This window comes from Rattus norvegicus, chromosome 2, assembly GCF_021556685.1.
Source record: "Rattus norvegicus strain SHRSP/BbbUtx chromosome 2, alternate assembly SHRSP_T2T, whole genome shotgun sequence".
Taxonomy (NCBI): domain Eukaryota; kingdom Metazoa; phylum Chordata; class Mammalia; order Rodentia; family Muridae; genus Rattus; species Rattus norvegicus.
Genome location: NC_141535.1, coordinates 180,507,201 through 180,531,278, shown reverse-complemented (window position 1 = coordinate 180,531,278; position 24,078 = coordinate 180,507,201). Strand labels below are relative to the sequence as shown.

The 24,078-nt window shown below is 38.5% G+C and overlaps 2 long non-coding RNA genes and 1 pseudogene across 2 annotated transcripts; 2 read left to right on the top strand and 1 right to left on the bottom strand.

Moving 5' to 3' along the window:
• Positions 1-6,927: 6,927 nt before the first annotated feature.
• Positions 6,928-13,791, bottom strand: Fam136a-ps2 (family with sequence similarity 136, member A, pseudogene 2; annotated as a pseudogene).
• Positions 8,234-9,908, top strand: LOC102551936 (late cornified envelope protein 1C-like). Its single transcript, XR_015678153.1, has 2 exons — positions 8,234-8,332; positions 9,290-9,908. It is a non-coding gene; the product is annotated as a late cornified envelope protein 1C-like (long non-coding RNA).
• Positions 13,792-22,074: 8,283 nt separating the features above from the next.
• LOC102549828 (late cornified envelope protein 1E-like) lies at positions 22,075-23,752 on the top strand. Its single transcript, XR_015678148.1, has 2 exons — positions 22,075-22,160; positions 23,139-23,752. It is a non-coding gene; the product is annotated as a late cornified envelope protein 1E-like (long non-coding RNA).
• Positions 23,753-24,078: the final 326 nt, after the last annotated feature.

Below are 24,078 nucleotides of genomic sequence, written 5' to 3'. Positions count from 1 at the left end.
TTAGGGGTCCAGGGCAGTTAACTTTGTTGGTCTTCTGGTGAGGTTCTTATCCACCACAGACCCTTCAATGCCTCCCACAATTCTTCCATAACAGTCCCCAATGTCTGTCCAATGTATGCTGTGGGTACCTTTATTTGTTTTAGCCAGTTGCTAGGCGGAGCCTCCCAGTGGACAGCTATGCTAGGCTCCTGTGTGCAACCATAACAGAGAACCATTAATAGTTTCAGAAACTGGCATATGCCTATGGGATGGGTATCAACTCGGGGAGGTTATTGGTTGGTAATTCCTTCAGTCTTGACTCCATCTTTGTCTATTTCTTTTTCGACAACACAAATTTGGGGTAGAAAATTTTGTGGTTGGTTTTGTGTCGTTATCCCTCTACTGAGGGATCTGCCTGACTATTTCAGTTTCCATGTCCCCACTGGAAGGCATCTTGGTTTAGGTCACCCTCACTAAGTCCTGGAAGGCTAACTCACCCCAGGATTCCCAATTTCCCTACCTCCACCAATCATTTTCCTGTCCACCTGGCCCTCTCCCTAGTCTCTTTCCACACCTGATCCTGCGCTCCTATTCCCCTTCCCATCTACTCCACCAACTAGATCTCTCCATCCTTCTGCCTCATATGACTGATTTGTTACCTTTTTAAGTTGGATTTAAGCATCCTCACTTGGATCTTCCTTCTTCTTTAAGGTTTTTGGCTCTGTGGAGTGAATCATAAGTATCCTATGCTTATGGCTAATATCCACTTACCAGTGAGTACACACCTTGCTTTTCCTTTTGGGTCTAGGTTATCTTACTAAGGATGATATTTTCCAGTTTCATTTATTTGACTGAAAAACTCATGATAACTTTGCTTTTAATAGCTGAATTGTATTCCAATGTGCAAATGAACCATATTTTCTGTACCCATTCTCCAGGTGAGGGATATCTGGGTTGTTTCCAGCTTCTGGGTATTACAAATAAGGCTACCATGAACATAATGGAGCATGTGTCATTGTGGTATGGTGGATCATCTTCTGGGTATATGTGCAGGAGCTGTATAATGGGGTTGTCAGATAGAACTATTTTTAGTTTCTGGAAAATGCCAGATTTATTTCCTGAGTAATTGTTCCAGTTTGCCATCCTATCAGCAATGAAGGAGTGTACCACTTCTATACAACCTGGCCAGCATGTGCTGTCACTTGAGTTTTTTGTCTTAGTCATTCTGATTGTTGTAGGATGGAATCTTGGAGTCATTTTGATTGCATTTTTCCTATAACTAAAGATGCTGAATATTTCTTTAAGTGCTTTCTTGGCCCATTGAGATTCCTCTTTAGATATTCCCTTGCTTTACACTGCATCCACGTTTTTAATTGGGTTACTTGGCTTGTTGGAGTCTAACTTCTTTGGTTATTTATATATACTAGACAGTAACCCACTGTCAGAAATAGGGTTGCTGAAGGTCTTTTCCTAATCTGTAAGCTGCCATTTTGTCTTAAATTGCCAGTGTTTTTTGCCTTACAGAAGCTTTTCAGTTTCATCGGGTCACATTTATTAATTGTTGATCTTATTGTCTGTTCTGTTTATAAAATTGTCTCCTGTACCAATGACTTCAAGCCTAATTCCCATTTTCTCTTCTATTAGATTTAGTGTATCTGGTTTTATGTTGAGGTTCTTGATCCACTTGGACTTGAGTTTTGTGCAGGGTGATAAATATATATCTATTTGCAGTCCCCTGCATGCAAACATTCAGTTAGACCAGCACTGTCTCCCGAAGATGTTTTCTTTTCCCATTGTATGCTTATTGGGGTCTTTGTCAAAAATCAAGTGTCTATAGTTGTGTAGGTTTATTTCTGGGTCTTTGATTAATTCCTATTGATTAACCTGAATGTTTCTATACCAATAGAATGCAGGTTATTAATTTTGTTTTTTAGTTTTTTAAATCACAATTACTCTGTAGTGTACCTTGCAGTGAGGGATGGTGATTCCTCCAGAAGAATTTTATTGTTCAGGATTGTTTGTTTTTGCTATTCTCTGTTTTTTTTTTGTATTTTAATATTAAGTTGAGAATTTCTTTTTAAAAGTCTGTAAAAAACTGTGTTGGGTTTTTTATGGGAATTACATTTAACAGGTGGAATTATTTGGCTAAGATGGAAATTTTCTCTGTTAATCTTACCAATCCATAAGCATAGGATATCTTCCCATCTTCTGATACCTTCTTCAATTTTCTTCTTCAGGGACATGAGTTTCTTATATAACCCATTATGTAAACCAACTGAAAGGAAAAAAATCACATGACCATCTTATTAGATACTGAAAAAGCCTTTGAGAAAATCCAGCACCCCCTCATGTTATAAGTGTTGGAGAGAGTAGGGAGTGAAGGCACATACCTAAACATCATAAAAGCAATACACACCAAGACAATAGCCAAAAGCAAATTAAAGAGAAACTTGAAACAATCCCATTAAAATCAGGGACAAGGACAGGGGTACTCACTCTATACCTGTCTATTCAACATAATACTTGAAGTTCTAATTACAGAACTAAGACAAGAAAAGTAGATCAGGAGCTACAAATTGAAGGGAAGAAGTAATTGTTTCACTGTTTGTGCATAATGTGATAGAAAAAAAAGCAACTTCAAAAATAGTACTAGAGAACTCCTACTGCTCATAAACAAGTTCAGCAAAGTGCATGGATATAAAATTAACTCAAAGAAATCAATAGCCTTCCTTTGTACAGATGATAATGGGGTTGAGAAAGAAATTAGGGGGAAAACACATCATGGTAGCCACAAACAATATAAGATATCTTAGCATAACTCTAACTAAGCAAGTTAAAAGATACCATTCCTTTGTTCAAGCACAATATATAGCGCAATATATTTTTCTTTTCTTTATCTCTTTTCTTTTTTCCCCACCTGTGAGGGATCTCTAGGGGGGTTCTATATGGTGGCTGTCAAGAATGATGTAATGATACACATCAGTCTGTAGGTGTCACTGTGGTCTGGTGACTCTGTTGTCTTTGTGTAAACCTGGAATTGGTGTAACTGGATCCAAATGTAATTCTGTTTGTGTTCTGACATTCTCTTTCGCCACCATACTCACCAGCACTTCTTGCCATTGGCTTTCCTGATGGTGGTCATGATGATTGCTGTGAGCTGGAATCTGAGCATCAGTTTCTTGTTTCTTTTTCATGTCCCTGATGGCTAAAGACATTAAACATTTTCCATATATCACTGGTTACTTTTCTTTTAGCGTACTGGTTTTCAATTTCCCTTTTATGAGTTCCGTGATTTCATGGTAATCTTTTACTTCTTTGTGTAGTCTAGCCACTAATTCTCCTCTAAATATATACCGATCCACAGTTTTCTTTCATTCTGTTAGCTTCCCCATTCCTGCTTCTTCCATTTGCCTAGAATGCACTGTGAAGTTAGCCTCCATTTTTATCATGCCTTTTCATAAAAATGAAGTTGTATTTGTTTTTTGTTTGTTTTAGAAATTCCTTGCCTTTTTATAGGCTTTGAAGACTTTTCTCCCCCAATTGCTTTGAGTGGTTGTCAGTCTTAGCTCTTGTACACAAAAATACCTCTAATATTGATTTTTGTACAGTGTAGTGAAAGAGATGTGGTTCTTTTCTTGTTTATGAGGATTTTCAGCTTTTGCTTTCCCAGGTAGTGAAGAGGCAGTCTGTTTTTAACATGTATTATTGACACTTTTGTGAAAATTGTCTGACCCTGCATTGATTTATTTCTGTGTTCTAAAGTCAACTTTACTGGTGAACACATTATTTTCTGGCAGTTTATGGTAATTTATGCTATTTCATAAAATGAGTTAGTTCTGGAATATAATTTGAAGGTATCTATTGTGATACTGTTTACACTGTGCTTTTCATGCTTTGCACTGTGCTTTCTTTGTTGGTGTCTGCTCTTTTCAGTTCCATGTAAGTATGATGATTGCTTTCTTAAACTTCAGTTGGAATTTCTATAGTGCTGTATTTGGTGAAGAGTGAATTGAATCTGAACATAGGTTTCTATAATATAATTATTTTCATAATAATAACTTTCTTAGTATGTAAGTTGTAAACTTTCCCATCCTCTGTGCTGTCTTCAATGCCTTTCTTCAGTGTCATAAAGTATCAGTGTAGAACTCTTTTGCTTCCTTGATTTTACTTTACAGCATTCCTAGTTTTTGAACTTTTACATTAGAAAAAGGATGTCTTCTGAGTTTTTTAACAGTATATTCAGTTTTCCATTTTAGCAATGCTACTGAACTTGAACTATCAAATTTGTAAAACATTGTATATGATATTTATGTAGGGTCATTTTAGAGCATTTCAACAGTGGTCATATTTTTCCGATATTTTTTACCTGATTCTCTTCCTCCTCCCCTCCTCTCAGGCTTCTAGCTACAAATTTAAGAGTAGAGAAAGTGTACACCCTTGTCATATTCTCAAGTTTTAATGAAATAATTTTGTTCTCACCCCATTAACTTAATGTTTGAGATATCCTTGCTTTTTCTAGAATCTTCATGACATTGGCTAGGAATGAGGTTTGGTTTTTCTGTAGCCCTTGTTATCTCAAGGGAGATTAGTATCACAACTCTGTGTCTAAGTCTATTCCTATGCTTTAAAGTATTTACTGTTTTGTAATTGTCTCAGAATCTCTGCATCCATGCAATCACACCAACCATGATGGTACTATTGCTTAAATGTGCTTCCTTTTTGATAATTTAATGTCATTGTTATTTCTTGATTATATTTTGGCCCATGGATTTCCTTAAGTGTGAGAATATTCACACTTTACTCCTCCCACTATCTTCTTCAAAAGCCCCTGCTATATCATATTCTAAATTCACAAGGACAGAGGTAGGAGGAGAGGACAGTGAGGGGAGGGTAGACAAAAGTCTAACACAATAGATGTTTAATAATGAATGCCATGTGGAAATATGTATATGTGTGTATTACTACCACCAGGGTAAAATGATTCTCTGAAATTCAGAATAGCATAGGATAGGTTCACAACTCAGCTAAGATATGCATATTGTTGGTCAATCTGTTCCAGAGATAATGAAAAGAATATAAAGTACTACAATTGTTTTGGGTTGTGCCTATGGGTTGATATTTGAGACCCTTTAGATGAAAGGACCAGTTAGGAAAACACATTGGTACTGGTGGGGGAAGAAACAACATGCTGAATACGTTCAAATAGTGTAAAAACATGCTATGCTAGTTTCTGTCCAATGGTAAGATAAAAATCTCTTCGAAAATATTAACTGACTGTGTACCCAGAGAGCGACACTAATGACAGGGATGGTGTAGTGGACTCCTTAGTGCAATACTAGCACAGATATTATGAGAGAAACCAACCTCTTCCTTGGAGGAAGAATATTCACTGAGAAATTTGTGTTTTATATGTTAGTTTGAGAAATGTAATGTTAGTGTCTGAACTCATTATGGAAATTGTTCTCAGTTTTATTTTACTGTGCCCTTATGTAGCTTTCTGATAATTTTTATGAGATTTTATGGATCTATCCTATAATACTACTGGGACACACATTCTTACAGCAGACTCTCTGATCTAGACTTACAAGATTTTCACTGGCTCTTACGTACTGACAGTTGAGCCTCAGTTGCTGAAATTGTTATACAGACCTACCTGTTGGGTTTGATCCTCTCAATCTGCAGTTCAAATTGCCATGGTTTTCTTTAAGGACTATTTGTTTGAAGGGAGTTTTCCTTAATGGGGATTGAAAACTGCACTTTTCTGTGGGGTATAGCGACAGATATTTAGAGTGCAGTTGTGGATTACACTTCTGAAATAATGAGATTGTGGTAATTTTTCCTTAAAGATTTATGAATTCACTGGCCATGGATAGTTGTCTAGGTTTTAGTACCTGGCATGATTTTCCTCCCATTGAGTAGATCCTAATTGAAATTAGAGAGCAGTTCGATAACAAGAAACAATTCCACAAGAAACTATTCTGCAACCTTGGGCTTCTTAGTCTTGATTCTCCTTGCTGTGCCTCACAGGAATCACCTAATAAATGAAGTCTTCAGTCAGTCCATTGTAGTAGCCATGATGTTCACATTGGCTAGATGTATAAGTCTACATAGATCACACTCAAGGCTAGATTCTAGTCTTCTTCCAGCAAGCATGCTACTCATACATACCTATGGTCAGGCAAGTCAGCTGAGGACCTAGGTGTTGTCTTGTCCACAGGCAGAAAGGTGGAGTAGCTGCCATCTCAGCTACATCATCCTAAAAATCCATAGGCTAGTTGGCATAACTGCCATCAGATAAATCAGGGATCAGTTCCTGACCTGTCCCAGTAACTAAGGCTACTGTTAACAATGTGAGCAAGAGAATACAGTCAACCCAGATGATACAGTGACTGACTCTTACATACCTCACTCTGTCTCAAAGGATATGTTCCACTAGGGTGATCCAATTTTAGGAATATTTGTTCCTAAGCTTATACATCAATGCAGATGGTAGTGCACATCACCAAATGTGTACAGGATGAATGTGTTAAATTAGGGATTATAAGAAAAAACATAGACCCAATAAATAATTAAGGAATTCCTCATAATTATATTAAGCATTATAGATTGAAAAGAAAGCTAGAATCAAGTTGCATTGTTAAGTCACCTAAAGTTGTAATATACATTTTAGGGAAAATCATAAACAAAGAGACCAAAATCATATCATTCACCCAAGAACAAATTCGAGAGCAGGAGGGACAATGTTTCAGATGAAGAGGCAAAAACGATTGATATCATAAAGGTCTTTATTTCTCTTAAGTGACATACAGTGCTGAAGAAGTCTTTGCTAATGAATTTGTTGTAGTCATTCTTGGGAGCTCATATGGCCATTAGCTGTTTTGTCTCATATGCAGGAGTAAACTGACTGTATTTCTATAGGTGATTAACATTATTCTCTCAACACCATATTCAACCTTTTCCTAAATTTGCTCTTAGTAATGTTACATCTGACATTACCAGTAATCATATTCAATTTCCTGGAGAGATATCTGATGGCTTCTTTAGATCCAGCAATGTTAATGTATTAAAACCAGAATAGCATATATATAAAGGAGGATTAGATGCAAATTCATGAAAATGTAATATAAAATATTTTTAAGAAAAATGCAATGAAACAATTAGACGAAAATAAGGAAACATATTCTCTTTGGTAACAATCACCATTTTATTATTATTAGAGTATATTATTTTGGAAAAATTTGGGTTTCCTTTGGTCCACTTCATATATATTATGTAGTGAATGTTTTCATCTTTTCATTTTCTTTTTAATTTAACTTTCTTCCATAGTTACTCTAGGTCCTGATAATTGCTCCCCTCCCAGTCACCTCACCCCTCCACAATCCTACCGTAGTCCTCTGTTTGTGTGTGTGTGTGTGTGTGTGTTTGTGTGTTTTATTTGATCAGTGTATTTACCTGTTTGTTTGTGTGTACAGATTTGTTTGAGTATGAAAAGGAGGGTTTTACATGTTCTGAATCTAGAGTTAAAACTGGTCCCGATCTGCCCCACTTAGGTGCTAGGAATCAATCTCAGATCCTCTTCAAGAGCAGTGTGCATCCTCCACTCGTGTGTTATCTCTCAATTGATGTGTTTAAACCCACCACTTTTTTTAGGTTTTGCAGATGATTGTTGGGAAATATATAAGAGGACGTGCTGTTTCTTTGATACATTTTTATCCATGCCTTGAAATTTCATTGACTTTCATATATTCCCATAAATAGTATCCTTAGTATTCCGTGGCAGTAGTTTAAGTGGGAAATATCAGTGGCTAAAACTACTTTCAGAAGGACACTGCAACATCTTGGTGCTGAGCTAGATCTACTGTGTTGGGTCTTACTGCTCTAGATGTCTACAGTTCACCCAAATAGGCACAGGTGTCAATGTACCAGAAAGGAAGCAACATGCAATTTTCTTTAAGGTTTTATTAGCTTAGCATTGCCTACCATTGGCACATATTACAGTAAGAAGCATCAGATTTGGAGAATGATAAGGAAATAAGCAGTGCCTAATGCAGACACTCGGTAGAAATGCTGAGTTTAAGGATCTATGAATACATTTCCTCATCTCATGTCTAAGTCATGCTCTAAGAAAGATGCAGCTTGCCTTGCCTGCAAAGAGGAAGGCTGATGAGTTATATGTTCTCATGATCTGTCATAAAACCATGTGGGTGTCAGGAGGCAGGGAATCTCATTTCCAGGCTCTGTCTCACAGGTTGGGACATAGCCCAGGGTCAGAATAAAAGGACCTGTGGACTGGACTCTTAACATCCACTCACTGGCTGAGGTAACCACAGATCTTTTGCTACCACTCATCTAGGTAAGTGTCCACTGGAATTAAGGACAGAGACTTCAGAGGGAGCCAGATTAGAGCTAGAGAGGCACTGGGAAGGGTCCTTCTTCCTTTTGGCCACATTGGTATATCAGAACACATCGTTAAGTCTGTGGGATTAGACCATGGTGGCTTTGAAAGGCACTAGGTACAGCCATGATACTCAGAGACACTGAAAGGCTTTGTGTTATTTAGCTCTGGGGAGCACTAAGTACCTTCAGCTTATAGGGCTGCTAGGATGGGACATTCAACACAGATAACTGTGCATCTAGACAGGTTATGGGGGGTAATTGATATTCAGATGGAAATGGTTAGATTCCTTGGCACTGAAGAGCTGGAGCAAGGAAAATCAACAGGGTCTCAGTTTGGCTTGGGTAAAAAGTGTTGTTTCTAGGATTTGTCCACATATTTCTCTGATAAACACGATAGTACCAGTATAATAATGACCTTTCTACCCTTATTCAGAGCAGTTGGTAATTGGCACACATCTGACTTCTCATCTTACAATATAAGATAATATTCCTAAGTGCTCTGAACAGGGTTTACATATTTTCTGTCATGGGGTGAGCTTGCTCCCTAAGTGTGCTAGAAGGTTTTTAAGACCATAAACAATACTCTCCTTCATGCTATGATTGTACTCTTCCCAACAACTAGTTATCTCAGAAATAGTATATACACTTGCATGTATGAAGATTAAGAACAGCAAAATTCTCTAATCTTCACCAGATATTTATTTAGTGCTGCTGGATTTCAAATAACTGTATCTCATGTGCATGGTTCCTGATGTTTAAAAACAAGATAAACAGGACTTGACAATCTGATCATATTATAAATGGAGTGACTATTGATGGTGTTTCGATGATGATCACTAATGCTTCTCTGGGGCCAGTATTGGACAGGTTACCACATTGTCTTTTGTCTTATATATTTATGACTGCCTCACAGGTCCTGAAATCCCACAGCTGAGATGTCCTGCCAGCAGAGCCAGCAGCAGTGTCAGCCCCCTGCCAAGTGCCCTCCCAAGTGCCAGACTCCAAAGTGCCCTCCAAAATGCCCCCCAAAGTGTCCTCCCAAGTGCCCGCCTGTGTCTTCCTGCTGTAGCCTGGGTTCTGGGGCCTGCTGCAGCTCTGGTGGCTGCTGTGGCTCCAACTCTGGTGGCTGCTGCAGCTCTGGGGGAGGAGGCTGCTGCCTGAGCCACCACAGACCCCGGAGATCTCTCCATCGCCATCGCCACAGCTCTGGATGCTGCAGCAGTGGTGGCAGCAGTGGCTGCTGTGGCAGCAGTGGCTGCTGTGGCAGCAGTGGTGGCAGCAGTGGGTGCTGTGGCAGTAGCCAGCAGTCTGGAGACTGCTGCTGACCTGGGTGTGGAAGACTTTAGACAAATGGTGCTGGAGGAGCACATGCTCAGAAGACTCCCTAATGGTTGTGGCTCTCTCCTCCTGCTTCTCATCTTGCCCTGCCCTCTGAAGTTCTGAAATCTCATGGGAAATGTTCTGTATTCTCCTCAGAAAATGGCAATCCCTCTTTTCCTCTTTGTTGCAAATTAAACAAGCCTTGATAATCATCCCTGACAAGACGATTGCTTATTTTTTCATGGGTCATCCTCTTTCTGATTCCGGAGTCATCTTTTTCTTACAACAGACCATGGTTAATATTAAACTTGGTTTGAGAAGGTAGAAATAGCAAGTCATTTCTCATAAATATAAAACCAGAGGACAAACTCAATTTCAAGTAATTTGAAGGTACACGTCCATGTTAGCCACTCATTAGAAGGACCATGATTCTACACTGAGATTAAATGTGAGCAAGCAGCTCATTGGTCAATCAATTCCTTTCCTCCTTACATTCTCATTGGTATCCTGCAAACCAAGCTGCTACACAGAAATGTAGAGACTTACAATTTTCAAGTTATTTTGCTGCTGTAACTGCTGTGTTATAGTGTGGGAACTCTGTACAGCTGAGCAATGGCATTACTCTCATTCTTTCCCTTCTCTTAGTAGCTGCTGAAATCTTGACAAATGTTGAGCTCATTAGAGGAGAGTGAAATGTTTGGGAATCTTTTCATGTGCATCCTCCCTACTTCTGTGTGCTAATTTAATACAAGTCACTGCAGTATTTCTCAGACTAATTTGTCTTTGTTCTTGTGGTTTCCTTCAGGTTTCTAAGTCTGTTCTCTGTTTTTAGTAAGAGATTTTGTCATCATTGGTTACTGTCACTTTTACAGAAAGGGTCTTTTTGAGCTCTGTCTTACTCTTTCAGCCCAAGTGTCCACTTCTCTTAAATAAATGTTAATGTAATATTTATTCACATTGCTATGTACAATTTAAGCAAAATAAAATTCAGTAATTCAAATGTACAGTTATATTTGCAGACTATTTTGAGCGTGTGCTTCAAAGAGCAATGTACACATTGAATAATATTGAGAACCCACCACTTACAAATTGAAGAAGTCTTAAAAGTGCATCGCTTTAGTATAAAATGTAAATGAATATATGATAAACACAAAATACAATAAAATTTAACAATATGTGTTAAAACAAATAAGTGGTAGTGCATTTTATTTTTTAACAAGTATAATAATTTATATTTCTTTGTATTAGAGACACACATTACTTCACTTCAGTATATCAAAATTTTTATGTAATATTATAACTGATTGTATCCATTGTTTTGCAAATTAATTAATCATTTTTTGGACAGATTTAGGTTCCTTATTTATTTACTTATGTTTTAAAATATGACACATCTCTCAGGATCCTGTACTTCCCCTAGCCCTTCTCCTCTGACAGGGTCGAGACTTCTAAGTATCCCCACCCCACCCGGTTGCATCATGACTGCAGTATTAGGAATATCATCTCCCACTGAGGCCAGACAAGAGAGGCCATCTGTCAAAAGTATTTTTCAGGGTATAGTGTTAAGGGCAGTGACCGTTTCAGTTGCTGGGAGACCCACATTGATTGTCAGTTACATCTCTGCCATATGCGTGCTAGGGGTCTCAGTCCAGCCAGTATATGTTCTTGGACTGGTGGCTCAGACTCTGAGAGCTCGTTGGGTGAGGTTCCTTTCTAACACAGACCCTTTAATCCAACTCTCCAAGTCTTGTATAAGTGTCCCCAACATATTTCCAGTGTTTGATGTGATTATCTGCATCTGTTTCAGTCAGCTGCTAGGTAAAGCCTCCCAGAGGACAGCTATGCTAGGCTCCTGCATACAAGTGCACCAGAGTATTACTAATGGATTCAGGACTGGTTATTGGCTGGCAATTCCTTCAGTTGGCTCCGTCTTTGCACCAGCATTTCTTTTTATTCAGGACACATTTTTGGAAGAATGTTCTGTAGTTGGGTTTGTGTCATTATCCCCCTACTGAGGGGTCTGGCAGTCTATTTCTGTTTCCATGTCCCCGCTGTAAGGCATCTTGGTTGAGGTCACCTATACTGAGTCCCAGGAGGCTAACCCACCCAAGGACTCCTAATTCCCTCCCCTGCAGCCTAGGAAGACACATATTTCCATTCATTCTCCTGGCCCTCTGGCCCTCCTGTCTCTTCCCACACCTGATCCTCTCCCAGGACTTCCTTTCCCATCCCCTCTAACAACTAGATCTCTCCCTCTTTCTGCCTCCTATGACTAATATTTCCGCCTTCTTTTTTTTTTTACTTGAAATCCAAGAATGGTTGTAATGTGTTGGCCAAGAAAAATAAACTGCAAAGTCCCTTTAAGCTGGATTCAAGCATCCTCACTTAGGCCTTTCTTCCTCTTTAAGCTCTTTGGGTGCATCACAGTTTTCTTGTACTTTATGGCTAATATCCAGTTCCCAGTGAGTATATACCATGCTTTTCCTTCTGAGACTGTGTTACCTCTCTCAGAACGATATTTTCTTTTTCTTTTCTTCCTTTTTTTTGGAAACAATGAAACTATTTAAAAACCAATCCACTTGGAAAATATGTTGCTGGCTTGACACAGCAAACAGCAGATGTATTAATGTTTCAAGTAATTAATTAGTATAAATTCAACATAGTACTCATACAAAAGATAAGGTGCCACGATGGCCCAGCAACACTGCACTGCAAAACCCCCAGAAAAAAAATGGCATTTGGTAAGAAAGTGTGTGTTTCTCCTGCTTTAGTGGCCATAGCTTTCCTTGGCTGAAGTTGCTTACTTTTAGGTCTCCTTGTGGCTACAAGGCTCTGTAAATTCAGAGCTGATTAATACTGGGTTTGCACTTTTATTTTGTGAACCCAAGGCCAATACTTCTCAACAGCTCCTGTTTATTCTCAGCGACTGGCGTGTGAGTGACAACCAACCCCCGCCCCCCTTGCTTTTCCTGAGGATGTGTCACTTTGGTGTACAAGTCAGTGAAGAAAGCTGTTTCCCATGTACACTGTGACACTGTTTGGCTTTTCTGGGGCTTCTAGAATAACAGAATTTGAAGAAATGGACATTCCCATCTTGATGGCCAGAAAATACTAGGAACCTTTAGAAGTTATTCAAAGCACTCTCCCTCCTGTATCTTAAATCCACTGTGTGCCCTTGCACAGAAGACAAAACCAAGCAAACTGTAGATTTGGAAAGGAGACCCTTTCCTCTCTAAATCCCTAGCCTACTGGGTTTTGTTTCACAGCATATGCATGGTGGTGTGGTGTTACTTGTGGTGAACAGGATTTGCCAAGCTTCTCTGAGGAGACCCACCTCTCCTCAGGTTTTACCAGCAGGTTTTAGGAGAGCCACCAGCCTGGATGTTTGTAGTAGAAATCTCAGCCCTTGGAATAAGGTTGATCTCTACTACAGAACAAACATTGCACATAAATATTTAGGATCTAGACTTCTCCTCTGAGCTATTTGTGATCCAAATCTCAGCAGCAGCTTCTTTCCACTTCATTTTCTAAGATCCAGATGTAAAGGAACCAGTTTCTGGCAGTGAGCTTAGTTTGCCTGGAACTTGCTGTGTCCTAAGTTTTGCTCATTCGTAAACATTGCTTAACATATTAAACTTCCATTCTTCCGTAAATAGCCTGTCCTCAGCCCCAATGGTCACTGGCAAACAATTTTAATGCCATTTTTTATGACAGAGACTCCTTGATCTTCTTGGTCATTGCTGGGATGAGGTTCATGTGGTCATCCACACACTTGGCCACACAGCTGTCTAGCTGTCACTTCACCTGAGGCTCCTTATTTCCTGCATCCATTGCGTTTTTGGCTTTGTCATTGCAATGTATGGTGCACCGGGCCAGGCAGTCCTGGAACCTTTCCAGAGCGCTGGTGACCAGGGCCCGGGCTTGAGCCAGAGGTGCATGGCAGCGCTCTATGCATTAGTGCTGCATAGACGCCTGGTTGTCTTCATAGCAGTTGGCACTGCACTGGAACATAAGGCCCTGCATCTTCCGGATGTTCTCTTTCTCTACACTTTTCACCATGGCGTCCACAGCCTCCTGAACTCGGAGTTGCTGCACCTCCGCCTTGGCGATCCTGAGCTGCTCCGTGCCAATGCCCTCGTGCACTCAGAATCATATTTTCTAATTCTACTTATTTGACTGGAAAATTCATGCTGTCCTTGTTTTAAATATAAACGAATAGGATTCCAATATGTTAATGAACCACGTTTTCTATTCTCATTCTATGGATTTGGGATACCTGTGTTGTTTACAGCTTTTGAGTATTATAAATAAGGCTGCTATGAAAATCATGGAGCACATGTCTTGGTGCTTTGATGGAATATCTCTTGGGTATATAGCTAAGAGTGGTATAGCTGCATTGTCAGGTGGAACTATTTCTAGTTTTCTGAGAAAATTCGAAATTGATTTCTTAAGTAGTTGTTCAGGTTTGCAAACCCACCAGAAATGGAGGGGTGTTCCCCTTTCTCCACAACCTAGCCAGGATGTGCTGTCACTTGACTTTTTGATCTTAGCCTTACTGATTGTTGTAGGAGAGAATCTCAGGGTATTTTGATTTGCATTTTCCTGATAACTAAGGATTTTGAACATTTCTTTAAATGTTTCTTGGCTCTTTGAGATTCCTCTTTAAATATTCCCTCGTTTAGTCCTGTAGAACTAGTTTTTAATTTTATTGCTCGGTTTGTTGGTATCTAACTTCTTGAGTTCTTAATATATTTTTGATATTAGCTCTCTGTCAGATGTAGAGTTGCTGGAGGTCTTTTCCTAATCTGTAACCTACCACTTCGCCCTAATGACAGTGTCTTTTGCCTTACAGAAGCTATTCGGTTTCGTGGAGTCACATTTATTAGTTTTCATTTTAGTGCCTGTTCTGTTCATAAAGTTTTCTCCTGTACCAATGCCTTCAAGCCTATATCCCAATTTCTTTTCTGTTCAACTTAGTATACCTGGTTTTACGTTCAGTTTCTTGATCCAGTTGGACTTGAGTTTTGTCCAGGGTGATATAGATCTACTTGCATTTTCCTGCAGGCAACACTATTTCCTTAAGATGCTTTCTTTTTTCCGATGTATGCATTTTGTTCCTTCTTTGTAAACAATCAAGTGTCCATAGATTTGTAGAATTATTTCTCAGACTTTGATTAAATTTTATTAATTATCCTGGATGTTTCAGTACCAATAACATGCAGATTATTATTTTTGTTGTTATTCTTTTAAACACTATTGCTCTCTAATAGAGTTTGAGGTAAGGTACAGTGATTTCTCCAGATGAACTTACTGTTCAGGATTGGTTCTTTTCTCCATGTTCTGTTTTTTGTTTTTTGTTTTGTTTTTAGTTTTTTTTTGTTTTTTTGTATGTCCATATGAATTTGAGAATTGCTCTTTAAAGGTCTATAAAAAACTGTTTTGGATTTTTTATGGTAATTCTGTTGAACATGTGGAATGATTTGGCTAAGATTGAAATTTTCTCTCTTAATCTTACCTATCCATAAGGATAGGCGATCTTCCCATCTTCTGACACCTTCTTCAATTTTCTTCTTCGGGAACATGAGTTTCTTTTATAACCCATTATATAAATCAACTGAAAGAAAAAAATCACATGATCATGTCATTAGATACTGAAAAACCTTTGAGAAAATCCAATACCCCTTCATGTTATAGGTTTTGGAGAGATTAGGGAGTCAAGGCACATACCTAAGCATAATAAAAGCAATATGCACCAAGACAATACCAACATCAAGTTAAATAAAGAGAACCTGAAACAATTCCACTAAAATCTGGGATAAGGACGGGGTGCCCACTCTTTCCCTGTCTATTCAATATAGTCCTAGAAGTTTGAGGAACAGCGATAAGACAAGAAAAGTAGATCAGGTGCTTCAAATTTAAAAGGAAGAAGTAATCATATAATTGTTTTTGCACAATGTAATAGAATACAACAGCAACTTCAAAAATTTTACTAAAGAATACCTACTGCTCAAAAACAAATTCAGCAAAGTGCATGAATATAACATTAACTCAAATAAATCAATTGCTCTCCTTTATATAAATGATAATGGGGTTGGGAAAGAAATTAGGGAGAAACCACATCACAATAGCCACAAATAATGTAAAATATCTTGGCTTAACACTAACCATGCAAGTGAAAGAATACCGTTTCTTCTTCAAGCACAACATATTTTTCTTTTCTTTATCTATTTTCTTTTTTCCCCACATGTGGGGATCTCTAGGTTGTTTCTACATGTTAGCTGTCAAGAATGATGTAATGATACACATCAGGCTGTAGGCGTCACTGTGGTCTGGTGACTCAGATGTCTTTGGTGTATACATGGAATTGGTGTAACTGGATCCAAAGATAATTCTGTTTGTGTTTTGACGTTCTCTTTTGCCACCATCCTCACCAGCACTTCTTGCCATTGGCTCTCCTGATGGTGGTCATGATGACTGCTGTGAGCTGGAATCTGAGCATCAGTTTCTTGTTTCTTTTTCATGTTCCTGATGGCTAAAAACACTAAACATTCTCCATATATCACTGGTTACTTTTCTTTTAGCGTACTGGTTTTCACTTTCCCTTTTATTAGTTGTGTGATTTCATGGTAATCTTTAACTTCTTTGTGTAGTCTTGGAACTAATTCTCCTCCAAATATATACTGATGCACAGTTTTCTTTCATTCTGATAGCTTCCCCATTCCTGCTTCTTCCATTTGCATAGAAGGCACTTTGAAGCTAGCCATAATAATTATCATTCCTTTTCCTAAAAAATGAAGTTCTATTTATTTTTTCATTTGTTTGTTTTAGAAATTCCTTGCCAATTTTATGCTGTGAAGCCTTTTCTCCCCCATTGTCTTGAGTGGTTTTCAGTCTTAGCTCTTATACACAAAATCAACGCTAATGTTACTGACACTTTTGTGAAAGATTGTCTGTCCCTGTGTTGATTTATTTCTGTGTTCTGAAGTCTGCTTTACAGGTGTACACATTATTTTCTGGCATATTATGGTAATTATGCTATTTAATAAAACGAGTTAATTCTGTAATATAATTTGAAGGTAACTATTGTGATACTCTTTATATTGTGCTTTTCATAGTTTGCATTGTGATATTTTTGTTGGTGAACGATCTTTTCAAATCCATATAAGTATTATGATTGCTTTCTTAAATTCCAGTTGGAATTTCTATTGTGCTGTATTTGGTAAAGATTTAATTATATTTGACCATTGCTTTCTATAATATAATTATTTTTATAATAATAACTTTGTTAGTATGTAAGTTGGAAGCTTTCCCATCTTCTGTTATGTCTTTGACACCTTTCTTCAGTGTCATAAAGTATTAGTGTGGAACTCTTTTGCTTCCTTGGTTTTACTTTACAGCATTCTTAGTTTTTGAATTTTTACATTAGAATAAGAATGTTTCCTGAGTTCTTTAACAGCATATTCAGTTTTCAGTTTAAGCAGTGCTACTGAACTTAAACTATCAAACTTGTAAAACATTGTATATGATATTTATGTAGGGTCATTTTAGGGCATTTCAACAGTGGTCATTTTTTTTCCGATTTTTTTTACCTGATTCTCTTCCTCCTCCCCTCCTCTCAGGCTTCTAGCTACAAATATAAGATAAGAGAAAGTGTACACCCTTGTCATATTCTCAAGTTTTAATGAAATAATTTTATTCTCACCCCGTTAACTTAATGTTTGAGATATCCTTGCTTTTTCTAGAATCTTCATGACGTTGGCTAGGAGTGAGGTCTGGTTTTTCTGTAGCCCTTTTTATCTCAAGGGAGATTAGTATCACAACTCTGTGTCTAAGTCTATTCCTATGCTTTAAAGTATTTACTGTTTTGTAGTTGTCTCAGAATCTCTGCATCCATGCAATCACACCAACCATGATGGTACTATTGCTTAAATGTGCTTCCTTTTTGATAATTTAATATAATTGTTATTTCTTGATTATATTTTGGCCCATGGATTTCCTTAAGTGTGAGAATATTCACACTTTACTCCTGCCACTATCTTCTTCAAAAGCCCCTGCTATATCATATTCTAAATTCACAAGGACAGAGGTGGGAGGAGAGGACAGTGAGGAGAGGGTAGACAAAAGTCTAACACAATAGATGTTTAATAATGAATGCTATGTGGAAATATGTATATGTGTGTATTACTACCACCAGGGTAAAATGATTCTCTGAAATTCAAATAGCATAGGATAGGTTCACAACTCAGCTAAAATATGCATATTGTTGGTCAATCTGTTCCAGAGATAATGAAAAGACTATAAAATACTGCAATTGTTTTGGGCTGTGCCCAGGGGTTCATATTTAAGACCCTTTAGATGAAAGCACCAGTTATTTTTGTTACAGTTCATAGGAAAACACATTGGTACTGATGGGGGAAGAAACAACCTGCTGGATACCTTCAATAGTCTAAAAACATGCTATGCTAGTTTCTGTGAGGTACAAAAAAAAAACTCTTCAAAATTATTAACTGGCTGTGTAGCCAGAGACCGACACTAATGACAGGGATGGTGTAATGGACTCGATGGTGCAATACTGGCATAGATATTGTGAGAGTAACCAACCTCTTCCTTGGAGGAATAATATCCACTAAGAAATGTGTGCTTTATATGTTAGTTTAAGAAATAAGCTCATTATGAAAATTGTTTTTCAGTTGTATTTTACTGTGTCCTCACATAGCTTCATGGTAATTTTTAAATTGCATATAATATAGCAGTTTTCCTAAACTTCGAGATTACATTTCATCTATATTGTCTTCCTATTTCCTTTTATTGCTGTAGCCTCTACCACATTTCCATCCCTCCTTGAACCTTTTCAAATTCTTGATCACTCACTTTTTTTTCTTGCAAATGTTGTTCAAGACAATTCAAATACATTCCTAAATTTAACTTTCTCAGTCAGTATAAAATTATTTGTATGTACATTTTTATAGGTAACAATTTGGTGTTGGATAATTTATTGATATGCTCTTCCCAAGGGAGAGATATTTTTTCTGCTCTCAGGATTCCTTTGATACTTGTAGTCCTTTCCGTATGGCAGAGGCTCAAGGGCTTTCCTCTGTATACTTTGGAATGTTTATTGTAATTGTTCTTGTTCATCTCATTTTTAGGCAGCCAATAAAAAATTTTCACTGGCTCTTCCGTACTGACAGTTGAGCCTCAGTTGCTGACGTTGTTATACAGACCTACCTGTTGGGTTTGGTCCTCTCCATCTGCAGTTCAAATTGCTGTTGTTTTCCTTAAGGACTATTCTTTTGAAGAGAGTTTTCCTTAATGGGGATTGAAAACTGCACTTTTCTGTGGGGTATAGGGACAGATAAAAATTTAGAGTGCAGTTGGGGATTACACTACTGAAGTAATGTGATTGTGGTAATATTTCCTCAAAGATTTATGAACTCACAGGCCCTGGATAGTTGTCTAGGTTTTAGTACCTGGCATGATTTTCCTCCCATTGAGTAGATCCTAATTGAAATTAGAGAGCAGTTGGATAACAACAAACTATTCCACGACTGCAACGTTGAGCTCCATAGCCTTGATTCTCCTTGTTATGGGTCACAGGAATCACCTAATAACTGACACCTCCAGTCTGTCCATTTTACTAGCCATGATGTTCACATTGGCTATAGGGATAAGTCTACATAGGTCACACTCAAGGTTAGATTCTAGTCTTCTTCTAGGAAGTATCCTACTCATACATTCCTATGGTCAGGCAAGTCAGCTGAGGACCTGGGTGTTGTCTTGCCCAGAGACAGATATGTATAGTAGCTGCCATTTCAGTACATCATTCTAAAAATCCCAAGTGAGTTGGCATAACTGCCACTGGATAAATCAGGGATCAGTTCCTGACCTCTCCCAGTAATTAAAGCTACTGTTAACAACCTGAGCAGGAGAATACACTCAACCCAGATGAAATAGTGACTGACTCTTCAAGATCATGTGGTCACAGATACGTCACTCTGTCTCAAAGGATATGTTCCATTAGGGTGATCCAAGATTTAGGAATATCTGTTCCTAAGCTTAGACATCAGTGAGGATTGTAATGCACATCACACAAATATGTATAGGATGAATGTCTTCAATTAGGAATTATAAGAAAAAAATAAACCCAATAAATGTGTAGGGAATTCATCACAATTATATTACACATCAAAGATTAAAAGAAAGAAAGCTGGAATCAAGCTGCATTATTAAGTCACCTAAGGTTGTAATATACATTTTGGGGAAAATCATAAACAAAGAGACCAAAATCATATCATTCACCCAAGAGCAAATTTGAGAGCAGGAGGGACAATGTTTCAGATGAGGTGGCAAAAACCACTGATGTCACAAAGGTCTTTATTTCTCTTAAGTGATATACAGTGCTGAACAAGTCTTTGCTAATGAGTTTGTTGTAGTTGTTCTTGGGAACTCTTATGGCCCATTAACTGTTTTGTCTCATATGCAGGAGTAGACTGACTGTATTTTTATATGTGATTAACATCATTCTCTCAACACCATATTAACCCTTTTCCTGGCTTTCTTCTTAGTAATGTGACAGCTAACATCACTAGTAATCATATTCAATTTTCATGAGAGATATCTCATGGCTCCTATAGATCCATCAATGTTGAAATATTAAAACAAAGTAGTATATGTGTAAAGTAGGATTAGATGCAAATTCATTAAAGTCTAATATAAAAATATTTCTATGACAAATGAAATGAAAAAATTAGACAAAAATAAGGAAACATTCTCTTTGGTAACATCCAAAACTTTATTATTATTAATGCATATTATTTTGGAAAAATTTGGGTTTCCTTTGATCCACTTCATATATATTATATATCGAATGTTTTCAGCTTTTTATTTTGTATTTAATTTAACTTTCTTCCATAGTTACTCTGGATCCTGATAATTGCTCTCCTCCCAGTCACCTCATCCCCATTCACCCTCAATACTACTGTAGTCCTCTTCTCTTATTCTATAAAACATGTGGAGGTTCTCTGGTTATACACAATGAATGGTTCTTCAAGTCTCTGTATGCCTAGGTGCTCTTCTCCCACTGAGGCCACACGTGACAGCCCAGCATATATCTTGCATATTGGCAACTGCTTTTGGGTTAGAACCTACTCCAAGTCTCTGGTACCCACTTGGAGACCAAGCTGCACATCTACTACATAGGTGCATGAAGGTCTAGATCCAGCGCATGTATGTCCTTTGATTGGTGTTTCAGTGTCTGAAAGCCACAGTGTCCAGGATAGTTGATTCTGTTAGTCCTCCTGTCGAGTTTCTATCCAATTGGAAACCCACAACCCTTTTTCCTATTCTTTCATAAGAGGCCACAGGCTCCATCTCCTGTTAGGCTGTAGTTGTTTGTATATGTCTTAGTCAGCTGCTTTTAATTATTGTATCCAAGTCAAATACTTTTATATTTTATATTTAATATGTTTAAATATATTTGAACTTTGTTTTCTATGTGTATGTGTTTGACACTGTGTGTGTGGTAGTGTGTGTGTGTTTTATTTGATCAGTGTATATACCTGTTTGTTTGTGTGTACAGGTTTTTTGAGTGTGAAAAGGAGGGTGTTACATGTTCTGAATCTAGAGTTAAAATTGGTCCTGAGCTGCCCCACTTGGGTGCTAGGAATCAATCTCAGGTCCTCTTCAAGAGCAGTGTGCATCCTCCACTCATGTGCTATCTCTCAATTGATGTGTTTAAACTGCATATTACCCACCACGTTTATTAGCTTTTGCAGATGATTGTTGGAAAATATATTAGTGGATGTGCTGTTTCTTTGATACATTTTTATCCATGCCTTGAAATTTCATTGACATTCATATATTCCCATAAATAGTATCCTTAGTATTCCATGGCAGTAGTTTAAGTGGGAAATATCAGTGGCTAAAACTACTTTCAGAAGGACACTGCAACATCTCGGTGCTGAGCTAGATCTACCGTGCTGGGTTTTACTGCTCTAGGTGTCTACAGTTCACCCAAATAGGCACAGGTGTCAATGTACCAGAAAGGAAGCAACATGCAATTTTTTTAAAGGTTTTATTAGCTTAGCATTGCCTACCATTGGCACATATTACAGTAAGAAGCATCAGATTTGGAGAATGATAAGGAAATCAGTGGTGCCTAATGCAGACACTCTGTAGAAATGCTGAGTTTAAGGATCTATGAATACATTTCCTCATCTCATGTCTAAGTCATGCTCTAAGAAAGATGCAGCTTGCCTTGCCTGCAAAGAGGAAGGCTGATGAGTTATATGTTCTCATGATCTGTCATAAAACCATGTGGGTGTCAGGAGGCAGTGCATCTCATTTCCAGGCTCTGTCTCACAGGTTGGGACATAGTCCAGGGTCAGAATAAAAGGACCTGTGGACTGGACTCTTACATCCATTCACTGGCTGAGATAACCACAGATCTTTTGCTACCACTCATCTAGGTAAGTTTCCACTGGAATTAAGGACAGAGACTTCAGAGGGGAGCCAGATTAGAGGTGGACAGGCACTGGGAAGGATGCTTCCTACTTTTGACCACATTGATATTTCACAACACATGGTTAAGTCTGTGGGATGAGACCATGGTGGCTTTGAAAGACACTAGGTACAGCCATGATACTCAGAGACACTGAAAGCTTTGTGTTATTTAGCTCTGGGGAGCACTAAGTACCTTCAGCTTATAGGGCTGCTTAGGATGGGACATTCAGCACAGATAACTGTGCATGTAGACAGGTTAGCCAGGATAATTGATGTTTAGATAAAAATGGTTACATTCCTTGGCACTGAAACGCTAGAGCAAGGAAAGTCAGGGTCTCAGTTTGTCTTGGGAAAAAATTGTTGTTTCTAGGATTTGTCCACATATTTCTCTGATCAGTAGGACAGCGCTAGAATTATAATAACCTTTCTACCCTTATTCAGAGCAGATGGTAATTGGGGTACATCTGACCTCTCATCTTACAACATAAGCTAGTATTCTTTGATGGTCTGAACAGGGTTAACATATTTTTCTGTCATGGGCGGAGCTTGCTCCCTAAGTGTGCTAGAAGGCTCTTTAAGATACTGACCATAAACAATATTATTCTTCAGGGTATGAGTGTACTCTCCCCAACAGCTAATTATCTCAGAAATAGTATATACACTTGCATGTATGAAGATTAAGAGCAGCAAAATTCTCTAATCTTCACCAGATATTTATTTAGTGCTGCTGGATTTCACATAGTATATCTCATGTGCATGGTTCCTGATGTTTAAAGACAAGATGAACAGGACTTGACAATCTGATCATATTATAAATGGAGTGACTGTAGATGGTGTTTCTATGGTGATCACTAATGCTTCTGTTGGACCAGCATTGCACAAGTTACAACATTGTCTTGTGTCTGATATATATATCATATAGTATATATATGACTCTCCCACAGGTCCTGAATACTCATATCTGAGATGTCCTGCCAGCAGAGCCAGCAGCAGTGCCAGCCCCCTGCCAAGTGCCCTCCTAAGTGTCAAACCCCAAAGTGCCCTCCAAAATGCCCCCCAAAGTGTCCTCCCAAGTGCCCGCCTGTGTCTTCCTGCTGTAGCCTGGGTTCTGGGGGCTGCTGCAGCTCTGGTGGCTGCTGTGGCTCCAGCTCTGGTGGCTGCTGCAGCTCTGGAGGAGGAGGCTGCTGCCTGAGCCACCACAGACCCCACAGATCTCTCCGTCGCCATCGCCACAGCTCTGGATGTTGCAGCAGTGGTGGGAACAGTGGCTGCTGTGGCAGCAGCAGTGGCTGCTGTGGCAGCAGTGGTGGCAGCAGTGGCTGCTGTGGCAGTAGCCAGCAGTCTGGAGACTGCTGTTGACCTGGGTGTGGAAAATTTCAGTCAAATGGTGCTGGAGAAGCACAAACATCCGCAATGTTTGTTGTTGTCTCCCCCTGCCTCCCTCCTTGCTCTGCCCTCTGATGTCCTGAATTCTCATGAAAAATGTTCTGTATTCTCCTCAGACAATGTCAATCCCTCCTTTCTTCTTTGTTATAAATTAATAAAGCCTTGACAATCATCCCTGACAAGACGAGTGCGTATTTTTTCATGGCACATTCTCTTCCCGATCTCGTAGTCATCTTTTTCTTCCAAAAGACCATGGTACCCAGAGCTATTGTTCTCTTTTAGATGTGTATGTATTTTTATGACGTTATATTAACTCCTGTACACTAGCTGTACAACTTTATTTCTCTTTTTCATATTAAACTTGGTTTGAATACATAGAAATAGCAAGTCATTTCTCACAAACATAATACCAGGCGGCAAACCCATTTTCAGTTAATTTGAAGGTATATGTATGTCCACGTTAGCCACTCATTAGAAGGACCATGATTCTACACTGAG